At 41.5% G+C, this 16,111-nt stretch overlaps 1 protein-coding gene across 2 annotated transcripts in view; it reads right to left on the bottom strand.

The window, feature by feature from the left end:
- ADGRF5 (adhesion G protein-coupled receptor F5) overlaps window positions 1-14,311 on the bottom strand; it is a 209,249-nt gene extending 194,938 nt beyond the window's left edge. The window contains exon 1 of one of the 2 annotated variants that reach the window (XM_077291547.1): window positions 14,193-14,311. The gene's annotated coding sequence lies outside the window, so the exon portion shown is untranslated. The remainder of the gene's footprint in view (window positions 1-14,192) is intronic. The other variant, XM_077291544.1, reaches the window with a different exon arrangement.
- Between the last annotated feature and the right edge of the window lie 1,800 nt (window positions 14,312-16,111).

Genomic DNA, 16,111 nt, shown 5'->3' with positions numbered 1-16,111 from the left:
ACATAGCTGCAGGCGATCAGTGTTTGCCAACTTGGCTCAGTATTAACCGAGTCTGAACTCAATCATCTTATTTAGAAGCATTGTTACTTTCCATGTTTACTTCGTGGACTTTGTGTCTATTTTTTTACCTTACTATGTTTGAAATTTGGGCTGATGAAATCTTTATTTTATGACTCATGTTTAACACAAAAGAGGAATCCCGTGACAACTTTGATTTTTCCCTTTGACATTTGTTACGTTTTTGATGGCAAAGGGAACTACATCTTATATTGAGTGATTGCCACGTGGTAATACTCAAGGCTACGACAACGTCTACTCATGGCTACGACAACGTCTACTCATGGCTACGACAATGTCTGTTTTCTACACAATTATTATAGGTACAATAATTTGGAAACTGCCATGTGTGTCCTTTATGTGTCCTTTACGCCTATCAGAGTGTCATTTACATTGAAAAAAAATTATACACCTCCACAAATAAATCTTCAATTGAACAGTTACATGCAGATATAAAATCCTCTTTCCTTATATCTAGGAATTTCTGGTTTTTGAAAAATTCAGCTTTTTATTTCCGACCCCCAAATCATTTTTCTCTCTAGTTTCTCAACAGGTTGCAGGATGACTTGCTATGTAAGGCAAGACAATGAAGCAGTTCTATCTGTGCCTATAAAATTAAGAGGATGAGACAAGAAATTACTACTATGTGTCAGTGGCATGATTTACGGGGGAAGGCAAGGATGCAGTACTGACTGTGCCTATATAATTTAGAGATATCTGTAGTTACATGATTTACTGGGGAAGACTAGGAGGCAGTACTGTCTGTGACTATATAATTTATAGATATCTGTAGTTACGTGGTATACAGGGGAAGACTAGGAGGCAGTACTGTCTGTGACTATATAATTTATAGATATCTGTAGGTACATGATTTACAGGGGAAGACAAGGAGGCAGTACTGTCTGTGCCTATATAATTTATAGATATCTGTAGGTACATGATTTACAGGGGAAGACAGGAGGCAGTACTGTCTGTGACTATATAATTTATAGATATCTGTAGTTACGTGGTATACAGGGGAAGACTAGGAGGCAGTACTGTCTGTGACTATATAATTTATAGATATCTGTAGTTATGTGGTATACAGGGGAAGACAGGAGGCAGTACTGTCTGTGTCTATATAATTTATAGATATCTGTAGGTACATGATTTACAGGGGAAGACAAGGAGGCAGTACTGTCTGTGCCTATATAATTTAGAGATATCTGTAGTTACAGGATTTACAGGGGAAGACAAGGATGCAGTACTGTCTGTGACTATATAATTTAGATGACAAAGGAAAGTACTACTAGCTGCAGTGACATGAGGGTAAGGCAAGGAGGCAATACTGTCTGTGCTTATATAAATTTAGAGGATGAGACAGGAAAGTACTACTATCTGTAGTTACATCACCTATAGGGGTGACCAGGAGACAGTACTATCTGTGCCTAAATCATGTAAAGGTTTAAACAGAGAGGTACTACTATACATAGTTTCAAAATTAAGACAGGGTAAAACAAAGAAACAGTACTATCCCCATCTACTTATTTATTTATATTTATATCGGCATGTATAGACTACTTTTTATTCTTACAACATTATTTTTTACAAGGTGAGACAGAAACATAGTACAGTCTGTGCCTACATCAATTATATGAAACAACAGAAAGGCAATACTTTTAGAGCCCATAATAAATACATGTAGAGACAGTAAGGCAGCACTATCTGTGCTTACAGATGTCGCAATCATTATATTGCCAACTGTAGCAAGCTATGCCGCTATAGTAACGCTCCGGTGCAAACTTTGTAGAACAGTACATCAACTTGGTTGTGAGAAGTGGAGACAGTACTATCCAGTGGATGAGGTGAGATGGATAAAGGATTTTTTCCTACTACTACATTTAGTTGCATAGTTTATAGAGAATGAGACAATTCTCTTCCTGATATCTTGGCTGGTTTCTTGAGACTTTCCCTTGATGCTACACAAAGAAGCAGTGTGTTTCAGGTGCGCATTAAAATATATCTACAGGTGCGTCTCTAATAAGCTCAGATGTTGCCTAAAAAGCTTCTAAACACATGACATCATCATATGGGCAGTCCAGAGTGGTTTAAAGGCATAGTAATCTTAGTGTATGTAAACTTTTGACAGTAGTGGAATCAGAGATGATTTTTTTTCACCATTTCATCCCATTTACAGTAGTTATAGTCTTTTGAAGAAGGCAGGGGAAAAAATTCTCAAAAATGAAGAAAAAGAAAAGAAAGTGGCTAATTCTTTTAATTAAATATTGTAGGCTAAGCTATTTTAAACAGAATGGAGCTTGGGTGCAATACCACATACAACCTGCAGGCTTGGGTGGCGCTGTTTGCTGAAAAAAAAAAGTCTACATATTGCCATAATTCATGAATCTGGTCTCTACATGGCCACGTCCCGCGCTCGGTATACACAATGGAGGAGAAAACCAGGGGATAAAAATAGAGCATTCATCTGGAGCGGAAGTGTAGACAATATGTGGTAGACAATCTCTACGTAACCAGCAATATCTCCCTGTGAAACTATTGACATTACAGACGGCAGCAGCGGAGAATTGTGTCCCCATAACTGCACACATGAGATAAGGGCTGGTGACGCTCTCACATCGCATGGCTTCACATCTCACATGAAATTTCCCTCAGTCCTTTAGAAAATGTCACAAGCACAAAACTTTGTTTTATATAAACAATATTCAGATTTTTCCATCTGGAGGGTTCAGATTTCGCAAATGGTGCCCTCAGATAGAGCTGTGCCACCTGCCCGCCACAGACACATGCAAAAACAGCCAAAAGCCCATTTTTCAGACTTTTGTTGCAGCTTAGTTGTTTATAGAGCCCCTAAATAATAAATGACCCTCTAAATAAAATAGTAAGTGGTGCCGATAATCCAAGAACCCTGTGAAAATGAGTCATAAACTCAACGTAAAAGATTCAGCTTCATGTCTGAGATTTCGCAACTAAGAGGAGACAAAGGTCGTAGTGGAGCAGACGGACGTCTACTGTAATGTATGAGAATGGGCAGAGAGTGGGAGAAAGGACAGGAATTGATGATGACAACCTGACGGGTTGTAGAATTTATTTTGGAAATTGCTCCAAAAAAAGGCAAATTGGATAAAATTTCACACAAAACCCCCAAAATGGGCAAAATTGTTGGCACCCTCAACTTAATATTTCGTTGCACGCTCTTTGAAATAAATAACTGCAATCAATCACTTCCTATAACCATCAAGAAGCTTCTTACATCTCTCAGATGGAATTTTTGACCACTATTCTTTTGCAAACTGCTCCAGGTCTCTCAGATGTGAAGGCGCCGACTCTCAACAGCAATATCTCCCCACAGGTGTTCAATGGGATTTAGATCCGGACTCATTGCTGGCCACTTCAAAACTCTCTAGCTCTCTGTGTCCATCCATTTCTGGGTGCTTCTTGAAGCATGTTTGGGATCATTGTGCTGGTGAAAAACCCATGACCTTGGACACAAAACCAGTTTTCTGACACTAGACACTACATTGTGACCCAAAGTCCTTTGGTAATCTTCAGATTTCATGATGCTTTGCACACAGCCAAGGCACCCAGTGCCAGAGGCAGCAAAACAACTCCAAAACATCTTTAAACCTCCACCATATTTGACTGTAGGTACTGTGCTATTTTCTTTGTAGGCCTCATTCTGTTTTCAGTAAACAGAATGATGTGCTTGACCAAAAAGCTTTATCCTGGTCTCATCTGTTCACAAGATGCTTTCCCAGAAGGATTTTGGCTTACTCATGTACATTTTGACAAACTGCAGTCTAGATTTTTAATGTTTCTGTCTCAGCGGTAGGGTCCTCCTGGGTCTGCTGCCATAGTGTTTCATTTCATTCAAATGTCGACGGATAATTTGCACTGACACTATTGCACCCTGAGCCTGCAGGACTGCTTGAATTTCTTTGGAATTTGATTGGGGCTGCTTATCCACTATCCAGACTATCCTGCGCTGCAACCTTTCATCAATTCTTCTCTGCCGTTCACGTCCAGGGAGAGTCTCTACATTGCCATGGGTTGTAAACTTCTGATTACGTTGCGCACATTGAGCAAAGTAACATCCAGATCTCTGGAGATGAATTTGTAACCTTGAGATTGTTGATATTTTTAAACAATTTTGGTTCTCAAATCCTCAGACAGTTCTCTTCTCCTCTTTCTGTTCTCCATGCTTAGCGTAGCACACACAGACACACAATGCAAAGATTGAGTCAATTTCTCCCCTTTTTATCTGGTTTCAAGTATGATTTTCATATTGTCCACACCTGTTACTTGTCACAGGAAAATTTTAACTAGCATCACATGCCTGAAACAAAATTGTTTACCTTCAATTTTGGAAAGGCGCCAGCATTGTCTGGCTCATTTTTGGAGTTTTGCTTGAAATTTTGCCTTTTTTCTGGGGGTTTTTTGCGTTACAATACACACAAAGGAAATAAACATGTGTGCCAACTCTTTGAAATTGTTCCAGAAAATGAAGTATATATATATACTGTGTATATATATATATATATATATATATATATATATATATATATATATATATATATATATATATATATATATATATATATATTGAATTCAGATCTCTCCTTCAGTCCCAATACCCCTGTTGTATAACATGCGGCCCCTCAATCTGTTGTATAAAATCTGGCCCCTCAATTCGTCGTTGTATGACATCCAATCCCATTGGCCCTGGTGTATAAGGTCTTTAAACCTGTTATGGTTTTTAATGTTTTTATCTTTGGAGTGTATTTGTATGTCAATAAAGATTCATTATTTTATTTATGAGTGATCCTTGGTATTAGTATGCCCTTTTTTCTTCTTGGTGTATAAAGTCTGGCTCTTTTGCAAACTCAGCACAAATACTGCGCTCGCCACCGGGAGATTCATATATCCATTGAAAGAGCATGGAGAAGGGAACAATCGACGAGTATTTTGCAGGAACCATTAGCACTTTCTAACACTTTTTCTATAGAAATGAACAGATTTTTGCTGTGAAGAAGCATCAATAGATAATTCTATAGATACCGTGGCTTCCAGAAGTATTCATCCCTTTGGCTTTTTACCTATTTTGTTACATTATAATTTGTGTTTAAATATTTTTGTAATCCGATTTGTGTGTGATGCATCAGCCCTAAATAGCCCAAGTTGGTGATGTGAAATGAGAAAAATATAGGAAAATTAACTGTATGGAATCAAATAACTAACAATTGGCAAGTGCATATGTATTTATCCCTTTTGCTATGAAGCCTCTAAAAACTTTTGGTTCAAGCATTTTCCTTTCATAAGTCCCATGCTTAGTGACAGGACGTCCCCCTGTGTGCAATCTAAGTGTTGCATCTCTGTCAGTATACACACTTTATATTTTCTGAAAGGCCACAGAGGCTGCAGTACCATTAACAAGAGGCACCACTAACCAAACACCATGAAGACCAAGGAGATCTCCAAACAACACCATGAAGACCAAGGAGATCTCCAAACAACACCATGAAGACCAAGGAGATCTCCAAACATCACCATGAAGACCATGGAGATCTCCAAACAACACCATAGAGACCAAGGAGATCTCCAAGCAACACCATGAAGACCAAGGAGATCCCCAAACAACGCCATGAAGACCAAGGAGATCTCCAAACAACACCATGAAGACCAAGGAGATCTCCAAACATCACCATGAAGACCAAGGAGATCTCCAAACAACACCATAGAGACCAAGGAGATCTCCAAACAACACCGTGAAGACCAAGGAGATCTCCAAACAACACCATAGAGACCAAGGAGATCTTCAAACAACACCATAGAGACCAAGGAGATCTCCAAACAACACCATAAAGCCCAAGGAGATCTCCTAACAAGTACAAGTCAGAGTTGAGTTGTAAAAAAAATCTCCCATTCTCTGATGAATCCCCCAAAGCACCATCAAATCCATTATCATCAAATGGAAAGAACATGGTACCACAACAAACCTGCCAAGAGAGGACTGCCCACCAAAACTCTCACCCTGGACAAGGAGGACATTAATCAGAGGCAGCACAGAGACCAAAGGTAAAACTGAAGGAGCTGCAGAGTTCCCAAGCAGAGACTGGAGTATTGGTCCATATGACCACAATAAACCATACATTCCATAGAGGTGGCCTTTATGGAAGAGTGGGCAGAAAAAAACCTTTACTTACACATAAAACGGCTCATTTTGAGTTTGTCAAAGACATATGAGAGATTCACCAAATGTGTGGAAGAAGGTGCTGTGGTCCGATGGGACCAAAATTAAACTTTTTGGCCACCAAGCTAAACGCTATGTCTGGCACCAAACTGACACAGCTCATCACCCCAAGAACACCATCCCCACAGAGAAAAATCATGGTAGCAGCATCATGCTGTGTGGATTTTTTTCTGCAGGAAGGACAGAGAAAGTGGTCTGAATCGAGGTGAAGATAGATGGTGATTTGAGACTAGACGGAGGTTCACCTACCAACAAGACAATGACCAAAGCGATTATCTCCTTTTTGCATTGGATGGTGAGAGCCAGAGCAGAACTTCTCTCTTTCTAGACATTAAACATCAGCAAACACCTGCCGAGAGAAAGAGGTGAATGGTTCACAAGGGAGTGTTATGACGGCAGCACAAGCGGTGGGCGACCATTTTGGCCGTCTGTTCTGTACACCCCCCTATCTACTGACTCATACTTCACCGTCTTCTCCACAGAGGTCTCTGGTTCCTGGAGAGTTTTGTGCTCGGCATTTACTGGATTTTTTTTTTCCATCTGTAATTTGTCCACAAAGGAAATGGAGAATTTACAAGGTGTTCAGCAAAGGATCGGCCATAAATCAGCCTGGACTGAGAGCACATAGAGAGGCATTAGCGGATTAGTAACAGCTCTTCTGACAGTGAACTGGAAGGACCGAAGATTAGAACACCCGAAAGGAATGTGCAGAGACATCCACCGCGGTGATAGAGAGGAGCGAGCCAAATAATCATTGATGTCAAGCTTTACTATTGAAAGATGGCGCGGCTCAGCACCAGGCACACTTCAGAAAAAAGTAGTGAGTCGCAAGTAGAGCGCTGATGGCAATTTTTCAATTGTTTGCAGCCGAATGCCACCATTTTGCACTGTATAGCGGTATTATTTAGGAACACACTATTTGGATACTGTTTGGCAGTATTATTACGGTATTGCACGGTGATGCGCCTCTTAATGAATTTGTTGCACCTTTCAACTCAAAGACGGGAGAAAATTGTGCTGAATTTTTCATCCGCTTCACAATATTGTGTTTGTTCCACAATGTTCCTAGTTGTAGGCATGTCCTTTACATGAACTGATGCAAAACCTCAAAAAAAACAGTGAAACTCCATTTTGAGGAAAACTTGAAAAATGCCAAGGAGGAATACTTTGACGTCCCACCGTATTTCATGGGTAGAATTCTTTATTCGCAGTATGGCACTGTTTATTTTAGGAACACTACAGTATGGTGGTTTGATTTCCAAACTGAATAGACCTATTGGTTCTGCACTGTAGGGCAGTAGTTTATATGCACTGTATGGCACTGATGTTTAGCCAATCTATAGCACAGTATGGTGGTGTTATTTAGGCAGTATATGGCTCTGTTACTTCTGCACTCTGGTAGTAAACTTTAGGCACAACATGGCACTGATTGTTGGGCACAGTGTCGAAGAGTTATTTGGGACTGTTACTTCTGCTGCCTTGTATTTATTTAACTCTTTTATATTCCACAGTGATCATCATCGCTGTCCCCATTGGGGCTCACAATCTAATTTCCTTATCAGTATGTCTGGGAGGAAACCAGAGAACCTGGAGGAAACACACACAAACACGGGGAGAGCATACGAACTCCTTGCAGATGTTGTCCTTGGTTGGATTTGAACCCAGTGCTAACCACTGAGCCACTGTGCTGCCCCATACTATGACAGAATTGTTAATTTACTGTTTGCCGCTGCTACTGATCCGCTGTATGGAACTATTACTTACCACTCTCTGCTAGTCTTCTTTATTCCCCAAATAACACTGCTATATCATTGTTATATAGACACGGTATGGTGGTGTTATTTGGGCACTGTATAGCACTGTTATTTAGGCACGGTATGGTGGTGTTATTTGGGCACTGCATAGCGCTGTTATTTAGGCATGGTATGGTGGTGTTATATGGGCACTGTATAGCGCTGTTATTTAGGCACGGTATGGTGGTGTTATTTGGGCACTGCATAGCGCTGTTATTTAGGCATGGTATGGTGGTGTTATTTGAGCACTGTATAGCACCATTATTTAGGCACAGTATGGTGGTGTTATTTGGGCACTGTATAGCACCATTATTTAGGCACGGTATGGTGGTGTTATTTGGACACTGTATAGCACTGTTATTTAGGCACAGTATGGTGGTGTTATTTGGGCACTGTATAGCACCATTATTTAGGCACGGTATGGCGGTGTTATTTGGACACTGTATAGCACTGTTATTTGGGCACAGTATGGTGGTGTTCTTTGGGCACTGTATAGCGCTGTTATTTAGGCACAATATGGTGGTGTTCTTTGGGCACTGTATAGCGCTATTATTTGGGCACGGTATGGTGGTGTTCTTTGGACACTGTATAGCATTGTTATTTAGGCACAGTACGGTGGTGTTATTTGGGCACTGTATAGCACCATTATTTAGGCACGGTATGGCGGTGTTATTTGGACACTGTATAGCTCTGTTATTTGGGCATAGTATGGTGGTGTTATTTGGGCACTGTATAACGCTATTATTTGGGCATGGTATGATGGTGTTATTTGGGCACTGCATAGCGCTGTTATTTAGGCACAATATGGTGGTGTTATTTGGGCACTGTATAGCGCTGTTATTTGGGCACAGTATGGTGGTGTTATTTGGGCACTCTATAGCGCTATTATTTGGGCACGGTATGATGGTGTTATTTGGGCATTGTATAGCGCTGTTATTTAGGCACAGTATGGTGGTGTTATTTGGGCACTGTATAACGCTATTTGGGCACGGTATGGTTGTGTTATTTGGGCACTGCATAGCGCTGTTATTTAGGCACAGTATGGTGGTGTTCTTTGGGCACTGTATAGCATTGTTATTTAGGCACAGTATGGTGGTGTTATATGGGCACTGTATAGCGCTGTTATTTGGGCACAGTATGGTGGTGTTATTTGGGCACTGTATAGCACTGTTGTTTGGGCACGGTATGGTGGTGTTATTTGAGCACTGTATAGCGCTGTTATTTGGGCACAGTATGGTGGTGTTATTTGGGCACTGTATATCGCTGTTTTTTGGGCACAGTATGGTGGTTATTTGGGCACAGTATAGCACTGTTATTTGGGCATGGTATGGTGGTGTTATTTGGGCACTGTATAGCGCTGTTATTTGGGCACAGTATGGTGGTGTTATTTGAGCACTGTATAGCACTGTTTTTTGGGCACCGTATGGTGGTGTTATTTGAGCACTGTATAGTTGGTATTTAGGCACAGTATGGTAGTGTTATTTGGGCACTGTATAGCACTGCTATTTTGGCACAGTATGGTGGTGTTATTTGAGCACTATATAGCACTGTTATTTAGGCACAGTATGGTGTGTTATTTGGGCACTGTATAGCACTGTTATTTAGGCACAGTATGGTGGCGTTATTTGGCCACTGTATAGCACTGTTATTTAGGCACAGTATGGTGGTGTTATTTGGGCACTTTATAGCACAGTTATTTAGGCATGGTATGGTCGTGTTATTTGGGCACTGTATAGCGCTGTTATTTAGGCATGGTATGGTGGTTTTATTTGGGCACTGTATAGCGCTGTTATTTAGGCATGGTATGGTGGTGTTATTTGGGCACTGCATAGCGCTGTTATTTAGGCAAGGTATGATGGTGTTATTTGGGCTCTGTATAGTGCTGTTATTTAGGCATGGTATGGTGGTGTTGTTATTTGGGCACACTATGGTGGTGTTATTTGGGCACTGTGTAGCACTGTTATTTAGGCACGGTATGGTGGTGTTATTTGGGCTCTGTGTAGAACTGTTATTTAGGCACAGTATGGTGGTATTTGGGCACTATAGCACTGTTATTTAGGCATGGTATAGTAGTGTTATTTGGGCACTGTATAACACTTATTTAGGCACTATAGCACTGTTATTTAGGCACAGTATGGTGGTGTTATTTGGGCACAGAATGGTGGTGTTATTTGGGCACCGTATAGCACTGTTATTTAGGCATGTTATGGTGGTGTTGTTTGGGCACTGTATAGCACTGTTATTTAGGCACAGCATGGTGGTGTTAATTGGGCACTGTATAGCACTGTTACTTAGGCACGGTATGGTGGTGTTATTTGGCCACTGTATTATTATTATTATTATTTATTATTATAGCGCCATTTATTCCATGGCGCTTTACATGTGAGGAGGGGTATACATAGTAAAAACACTTAGTACAATAATCTTGAACAATACAAGTCACAACTGGTACAGGAGGAGAGAGGACCCTGCCCGCGAGGGCTCACAATGTTAATTAGGCACAGTATGGTGGTATTATTTGGGCTCTTTAGAGCACTGTTATTTAGGCACGGTATGGTGGTGTTATTTGGGCACTGTATAGCACTGTTAATTAGGGACAGTATGGTGGTGTTATTTGGGCAGTGTATAGCGCTGTTATTTAGGCATGGTATGGTGGTGTTATTTGGGCACTGTATAGCACTGTTAATTAGGCACAGTATGGTGGTGTTATTTCAGCACTGTATAACACTGTTATTTAGGCACGGTATGGTGGTGTTATTTGGGCACTATATGGCACTGTTACTTCACTTTACAGTACCGATATGTAGGCTCCGTACGGCACTATTACTAGTTATATACAGTATGGTCGTGTTATTTAGGCACTGTGCGGCATTATAGTTTAACATTAAACAGTGAAAGCTCCATAAAACGTAAAAATAAAATAAAAAATTGCACAAGATACAACAGTGTGAGTTGTTGTCTCCTCCTTGCTGTAATTTGCAGAGGATAGATAGGTGGGGGTCCGACATCCAACTCTCCCACCAATCAGGTGTTATTTGCTCCTGCTGTTAACTCTTTGAGCGTATGTGTATATTATGAATGGCCTTATTATGTGGACTTGTACTCTGCGGTCACAGAACACTTTTAGGTTTTGGCATAAGTGCACGATATGGTGCTATTATTTTGCAGTTATATGGCAGCATTATATTTACCATGCTTAATGTTTCCCCTACAAGTACAGATTGCGAAGATGGACAACACCCATCCGCAGGACACATTGGGAAAGTAGTTTATTAAATGATACATGTTAGCTCTGCAGTATGATGTTACGATGACCGACATTGTCCTGTACGATGATGAAATGGAGAGAACAGATACGAGCAGCGCAGGGGTCACAGAGGATTTCAGCACATAATATCCTGCCTTCCTGAACAGCAGGGTGTCCCGCTAGTCACTTCCATTTCCTGCCCACAAGGGAAGAATCCCAGCACGTTTCTGACATTAGAAGTGAAGAACATCAACTATGTGAGCCAAACACAGCTGCAATCCAGAAGGTAGAGGACGGGGGAATCTGGGATGGTCCTGCGCCACCGCAGGTGCCAAAAAATCTAGATAGAAAACCCAAGAACTAGTAATATATTAATTAAGACCACAATCCAAAATCATAATTGCAAGGATCCCAGTAGTGAGACCCCCAGAGATCATATACAGTTTATAGGATATAATGCTTTTCGTGGATTAACCATCTTAGGCTGCGTTCACACCTTGCGATCATGATGCATTTAAACATTGATTTTTGATATTTTGAATGGCTGATGTTTGCCTCTTATATCAGCTCCTACAACATATTGTCTGCTATCTTTACAAGACAGAGACACAGGATAATTGAACAATGTTTGCTGATATGTTTTTTGTTTTATACCACAATAAATGCACCACAGCCGCAATGTGTGAACGCAGCCTTATGGTATAACTATTCACAAAAAGTCAAAGTTCATCCCCACTTTTTTGCAACTTCATAAGGTTCCAGATTGCTGAGTTTTAGGCTTCTAGCTGCACCCCATGTGCTCTGAACGACTGCTGGTGAAGCTTCCTATGGACATTGGGCCGGATCATCATTTTTTTTTTTTAAATGGGTAGAAATATTCTATAGTGACGTTTTGTATTTTTATTTGAGCTTTTTTGTATTAATTTTACTTGGTTTTGTTTTGCTGCTCTCCTCCTGACAATCCTGTTGTGGATAACCAGATGTTTTAGCCTAATTAATTAGTTGCCATTTTTCCAATTGCCGTATCATTTATGCTACATTTCCCTAATGGAATACAAAATCTGATTTTTTTTCTTAAAAAAAAAAATAAAAAATAAAACCATTCACTTAAATGGAAATTATTTTCAGCTGTAGAAATTTCTGCAACAAAAATGGGAAAAATGACATTAAAAAATGCAGGAAAAAAAACCCACAATATTCAGAGCAGATTGCTACTGCACATTTTTGTACCTCTAAAAAAAAGAGTGTAGCTCATGGGAGAACATGGTATAGAATGGCACAAAATGAAAAAAAAATCTGTGAATTTGTGAATTTGCTCCAGCTTACCAAAATTTACTTTTTGCAGATTTTGTGCTTTTTTGTCACTATTTTTTTTTAGTCTTATGTTATTTGTTAAGGATTTTTGTGCCAAATTCTTTACATTGGCTCACCCCTGTCGTGATTTTTTTCACAAAATAAAAAAACTCTTAATTTTTCTTCTTTGACCTTTTTTAATGCATTTTTAGAGCAAAAAAATTGAATGTTCCACTGAAATAAGACAAAATTTGTGTAACGATTCCAGGCAAACGTAAATAAAATTATTCCAATGGTGAAGAAGATTGGAGTAAAATTTGTGGGAAAAATTTGCTACTTTTAAAAAAAAAGTCCCAATTGATGAATTGTATGTATTGGCAAATAAAATGAAAAACCAGGCGGACACGTAGAGAGTCGACACAAAAAAGGCACAAATTACACCCCCCAAAAAAAGGTGCAGATGGAATAATGAATTCCTATGTCAAGGCTTCGTTGAATACTTGAGGGCTTCTACAGGGTGCAGGACTCTGATTTCCAAACCATCAGGTGCCTGATTACTGGAATTTAAGAACTTCTCTGTTGGAATAAGACATTATCTCCACCTGTAAATTGTCCCATTGCCCTGGGCCTCTCGGGCCCCACACTGGCCATGAATATAAGCTAGGATGGGTGGTACACTGATAAGTGGGGTTCAGTTATTGGGACCTCCGTGGACTGTCAGGGTGGGCTTTGGTTGTACGTAATGATGGCAGGACCCAATTTCCAGGACCTCCGGGGCTTCATCTCACTTTTCCCAAACTTCTAATAAATTGGACCACCGATTGACCACTTATCACTTCTGGTGGCCACATCAGATGGAGAGCTGGCCACAAATACAAACTATCATTCAATAGAAATCAATAATGATCTGGGGCATCGGACCCCTAAGAAACAATGTTTTACCTCTTTTTCCACTGTACCCGAAAGCTACATTGTATCGACATAAAGTCAAGAAAACTGTGTCTACCCAGGAACCACAAGTCTCAGCAAAGCTTTCCAGTGACTGACCAGCAGACCAGCTTTGTCCCACCTGACTGTATTTGCTGAGACTTATAGTCCCCCTGGGACCCCTTCAAAGTCTCCAGACATTTGCTTTGCAATAGGAGGAATTTGCAGAACATTGTGCACACAAGAAGACCCACATTTTATTCTCAGAGTGCTGAGACTTGTAGTTCCCCAATTGAACAACCAGACATTTACAGCATGAGTATACAGAAAAATGTACAATGCATCCATTTGTGTCAATGGAGGAAAAATAAATAGGAAAAAGTTTCAATCAATGCTGACTATGAGTTACATCTACCTCGCAAACACATTGTCATCATATAATACTATATGCTCCTGTTATTGGAAGTCCTCATAGCTTCATACACAAAATAACAGGAAGATGAAAAGCGGGGAAAAAAATTGTCCTGTTCCATAAATTTTACCCAAGAACATAAAGAAGAACAGGATCTGCGTCCGCAGCCGGAAACGTAGAATTCAACGTCTGCAGACGCTTTCGGAGAATTCCTACCTTTCCCGAGTCTCCTCTCCTAATCCCGGCTCCAGGATCGCAGTGTGTCCTGCTAATCTCTGGCAGATTCCTGCAGGGTCTGCTGTATCCTTAATATCCAGGGGAAGACCACACCTCCGGTGAGGAGGACTCCGATGGAGGAGACGGCTCCCCGCACAAGTCCTAGTGCACTGCTGTACTACCGTCTATCTGCAGTCCTATGCAAAAAAAAAAGCTGCAAGAAAAGTTCTGTAATAGAACAGAGTGGAAAAAAGGCAGCAAACAGGCTCTCCATGCATGTGTTGTGACTGTCACACAGCAGCTCTGAACAGCTGATTATCGGGAGCGCTCCAGGTATCCGGGTCCTCAATGCAGCTATTCGGGAAGCTCTTAGTTATTAGTAACCAATTACACCAGACAGGTGATAATAATCATCATTGTCATATGTAGGTTGTAATACAGTCATTAACTGAAACAGAAGCAGCCGTGTAGGAGGCTTACCGTCAGTGGCGTAACTACAAAGTTATGGGCCCCGGTGCGAACTTCCAAATGGGCCCCCCCCACTGCAGCCCTGCCATACAACTCAATGTAACCCCCATAGAATACAATGCAGCCCCCCTCATAGTGTAATGCAGCCCCTCCATACAGGGGCAGTGAGAAAGACCTGAGCAAATGGTGACGAGGGGGCAGGGGAGAGGGCACAAGGGGGCTAGGGGAGACAGGCACAAGGGTAACATAGGGGGATAACATAGATGGATAACATAGGGGGGTAACATAGATGGATAACATAGGGGGGTAACATAGATGCTCCATAGAAAGCTGTGCCACATATAATGCTCCATACCATTGATTATTGCCCCATAGATGCTCCATATAAAGCTGTGCCACATATAATGCTCCATACCGTTGATTATTGCCCCATAGATGCTCCATATAAAGCTGTGCCACATATAATGCTCTGCACCGTTCATTATGGCCCCATAGATGCTCCATAGAAAGCTGTGCCATATATAATGCTCTGCACCGTTCATTATGGCCCCACAGATGCTCCATAGAAAACTGTGCCATATATAATGCTCTGCACCGTTGATTATTGCCCCATAGATACTCCATATAAAGCTGTGCAATATATAATGCTGCTGCAATAAAAAAAAAATCACATATTCACCTCTCTTCGCTCAGGACGCCGGCGCTTTACCTGCTCCTCGTGCGGCTCCTTCTCCAGCACTGACGCTCAGCAGAGGGAGCGCACTGACTACGTCACCGCGCCCTCTGACCTGAGCGTCACAGCCAGAGGACGCTGATGACGGAGCCGCACCGGAACGAGGAGTGGTAAATATCGCACAGCGCTGTATACTCACCTACTGCTGGCGCGGTCCCTGCGCGTCCCTGCTTCTTCCAGCGCTGCATCTTCATCCTGTATTGAGCGGTCACCGTTACTGCTCATTACCGAAATGAATATGCGGCTCCACCTCTATGGGAGGTGGAGCCGCATATTCATTTCGGTAATGAGCGGGACCATGTGACCGCTCAGTACAGGAAGAATATGCAGCGCTGGAAGAAGCAGGGACGTGCAGGGACCGCGCCAGCAGTAGGTGAGTATAATTAGATAGCAAATCTCCTGCACTGCAACATGGTGTTGGGTGCCTCTGACCTGCCGGGCCCGGGCCCCTGACCTGCCGGGCCCGGTCGCACTGGCGACTGCTGCGACAGCGGTAGTTACGCCCCTGCTTACCGTTAAGTTTTATTTTCCCTTAAACCTGTGTATATGTAGTGTCAGTGTGTTAATATACTCACCTACCTGCCCCGGATGGAGTGCGCCGCTCCTCTTCTGAGTCACGTGATGGCCATTCAGACTCTCCGGATCACTCTGCGCTCTATGTGTGAGTTGGAAGTCTCTTTTACAACGGTAATCCATGATGGATTGTTCTGAGTCTCCA

The sequence above is a fragment of the Ranitomeya variabilis genome, chromosome 2 (genome assembly GCF_051348905.1).
Source record: "Ranitomeya variabilis isolate aRanVar5 chromosome 2, aRanVar5.hap1, whole genome shotgun sequence".
NCBI lineage: Eukaryota > Metazoa > Chordata > Amphibia > Anura > Dendrobatidae > Ranitomeya > Ranitomeya variabilis.
The sequence above is the reverse complement of the archived record's forward strand: the minus strand, read 5'-3'. Positions and strand labels throughout refer to the sequence as shown.